A 3,487-nucleotide genomic window follows, 5' to 3' on the forward strand; every position below is an offset into this window, starting at 1 on the left:
ATAGTTTCATGACTTGGTCTTGGGTCTTCACTTGAGTCCTTAACTTTTATAAGGCAGAGTTACTAAATAATGAAGAGTCTAAATATTAACAGACAGTCATAAACTAGTAGTAGTAAGAATGACACATTTGAGTAGTGTTGGTTAAAACAAAATGGGGGGGGGATTCCCTTGGGAGTTAAACAGATGTTTCTATGGCTAAACATCTGCATTTGCTTACGTCACGCACGTTGTATTCCTGGAGAACCATGATTTCTAGTTTTACCCCTTCGGTATTGGCTCCTGTGGGAAGCACCTTAAAAGTACCTTTCCGAGCCTTAGAAACCGTGCGACCGCATATTACTTTTACTTGCGCAACAATACAAGGTAGATTCTTTAATGTGAAAGCAAAGTATCTCCCATTCTAAAGAGAAAAAAAATGTCACAAGAGATTATCTTAAAACGTATGAAAAACTGTGCAACTGTGCAATTAGATAACCTAATTTAACCGCTTTGAGCAAAGATGACAACAGAAATAAATCAGTAATTAATCCTTTCCCTTCCTTTAAGGCCCACAGCACATTGCAGAGACTCGGCAAATAATTAGCACGGTTTGAGAAACAATTCTTATTGTCGTTATAAAGTAACATTTATGTTTCAGGGCCCGGCGGAACGGACACGGTTCCCCCCCGGCAGCCTCGTGACATGGGTTTGGGTAGAGACTGTCCACAACTACTTGATGCCATGGCATTTATGAGGTTAAAATGGGTTCTCCACCCCGAGGAACACTCCAGCTCCACAACTTCCGCACCCCTCTTCCATAGGCCTACCTGCTCTGCCTTACTTGGTTATTGACCTCGTTTAGGATAGACTTAGACCTTTCCCACACAAGCTGAAGTTCCTTTACTGTATAAACCTCAACAACCTCTGCTGGAAGGTCATTCAATGTATCCACCATCCTCTTTTTGTACAGAAATCCCTGCAGAATGAACACAAACCAGTTCCTTGAGGTAGCTCAGTGATTATATATCAAAAATGCTTATTCTGTGGATCAAGTCTCCTTCTTTCAGTTTTCAGCTTTCTTTTTAGCCCGAGTGAGGATTACCATACGCCATTGAACTTTTAGTGATGGAGCTGACATGGCAACTTACTTTAAAGACAGGAGGGGTTGTGTTACACATGAGATACAATAATTAAGTGTTAAGTGGATATCCAACTCCTTTATTCTTGACTCATCTGTCAACGCGAAGAAACCACAACTGTCTAAGTGTCCAAGGTCCGATCTGCGAGGTACGAGTCTCAGTTCAATGAAAGTAAATAGAGGCTTTGCAATGGATGAGCTAAATTTGCCACATGAATACGAATCAGCGTAGTCTGAGTGTTCCATGTGGTTATTTTTTTTTCTCTTCTTCTTTTTCTTTTTTTCAAAAGGAATTTTCTACCCCGGGCCAGAAGCCTTTGTGTCAGGGAGACTGTCTCTTCTCCAGGCTCAAAGGCTGTCAGAGATGACTGAGAATTGAAACACTTTCTGATGTTGATGAGGTCAAAAGAAGCAGAGCTGCAAATTATCATTCGCGTTCGTCAGCGCCGAGCAATGGACATAGATACGCGAGACCAGAAATGTAAAAATGTGGAGCACATATTTCGCTGCCGCACTTAGAAATATAGAAGCAGCGAATCTGACGGCGAGGAAGAACCATTCGGCCCGTCTGAGTCTTTACCCTTAATCAGTCGTTGGTCTCGACTTAGACTCAGGAGCCATATGCCTATCCCATGTATGTTTTAATGCCCTTATTGTATTATCCTATACCACATCTAATGGGAGGCTCTTCCACTTGTCAACCAGAAGTAAAAAGTCCTGTCATCTAACATACATAAGAGCACCTAAAATGGAAACATAGCGATATGCAACACAAGTGGTCATCTAACATAAAATATATACGTATATATATATACAGTATAGAGTCTGTAGTAAGTGGACGTCTATTATGACTTAGTTGTGTAAGCCTTTGGGACCGAACAGATCTCCTTTTCAGCTAAATCTTATCTTAAATCTTGTTTCTGCATTGGCCCAATAACACGTAATTTTGGACTCAAGACTCAATGTATAGATGGCATCCGTTTTCATCATTGGTGTCTACTTCTGGGACTCCTCTTTCTTCATGGACTTGATTTTAATTCCTTCCTATGAATGAAGGCCATACACAACTTAAGTGGCCCGTCTTTGAATTGCTTCTAATAAATTTTTTGTCTTTCCGATGCCGTGGTCTCCAGGACTGGTCACCGTCTACTAAACAGTGATCTAAGTCGCATTCTTACAACTTTTTTCCTGCTATTTACCTCTTTTCATACAACCTAACATCCTAATGGCTTCTCCTACTGCTTTCCGCCAGTGCCTTCTCCCAGCTCCTTCTTCTGATATAATTATCAGCATTAAGCCTTTAATCAGGAGTGGGGGCTATTTCAATAGATCAACCGGTTTTAATAGGTTTTACTATTATTTCTACTGTAATTATTAGTGTTAGCATTATTTTGTGCTAATTTACTGTCCAAAATGAGAGGGATTAACAAAATTGTGACGCATTTGAAACATTCCATTTACATTTTTGAAAGGTCTACCATGTCCTCTCCTCAAAGGAACATTTCTTCATGAATTTTTGTCATGTCCAAAATTATTACCCATGTGACAAATTCCTTTTTTCGGAGGCTGACGTCAGACCAGCGACGGTAGATTTTAGCTCGTGAAAGATTGAACATTTGCAGAATTTTTGAGGACTCCTTGAAGAACGTTTTAGAATGTTAGTAGAAAATGAAGTATTTTTTGCATTTAGTATTAGAAAAGTTAGCACACGCTATAATGTAGGATTCCATTTTAATTCACGGTGTTAGTGAGTTGGTAACATTTTTTTATTTCCAAAAGTAAAGTTGGAGTGGATGTTTATTGATCATGGATTTGGCCACCACTCATAGCTCATAACTCATAACGTGAGTTACAGGACATTTTAAGAAGAAATGCTGTGTGCTTTTGAGTTGGCATCCAGCATCTTGGACAATCTGCATATTAAGTACCGTATTGGCTCGAATATAGGCCGCACTTTTTCGGCCTATATTCGGGGTCTAGCGCCCGACGCCCGGGACATGCAGTCCCGGGCGCCGGGCAGGCAGCGGGGTTAGGATACAGATCCCCCGCAGCGGTGCAGGGGACCTGCATCCTACTCTCCGATACGCTCAGACAGCCTCCCCTGCCAGCACTTTCCACGGGGGGGGGGGGTTTGCCGGCACGGGAGGTTGTCTAAGCTTTAAAATCTGCCTTGCCGGGAATTCCCACGGGGGGAATCCCGGCAAGGGAGATTGTTAAAGCACATCGTGCAGACGTGCCGGCAGCGGAGGTTGTTAACGCTTGCATCGCCGCAGCCAGTGAACGTCTGCGCGATGTACGCTAACAATTCCAGCACCGGAAGTTGAATACGCGTACTGCGTAGCTAGCTGTCCCCCGCCGGCCCTGCAAGAC

The 3,487-nt window shown here is 42.5% G+C and overlaps 1 long non-coding RNA gene across 1 annotated transcript in view; it reads left to right on the plus strand.

The window, feature by feature from the left end:
- The first annotated feature begins 2,769 nt into the window (after positions 1-2,769).
- LOC128484617 (uncharacterized) overlaps positions 2,770-3,487 on the plus strand; it is a 7,137-nt gene continuing 6,419 nt past the window's right edge. Inside the window, exon 1 of the long non-coding RNA XR_008351179.1 lies at positions 2,770-2,961. This is a non-coding gene — a long non-coding RNA (uncharacterized LOC128484617). The remainder of the gene's footprint in view (positions 2,962-3,487) is intronic.

This window comes from Spea bombifrons, chromosome 3 (assembly GCF_027358695.1).
Source record: "Spea bombifrons isolate aSpeBom1 chromosome 3, aSpeBom1.2.pri, whole genome shotgun sequence".
NCBI classification, from domain to species: domain Eukaryota; kingdom Metazoa; phylum Chordata; class Amphibia; order Anura; family Pelobatidae; genus Spea; species Spea bombifrons.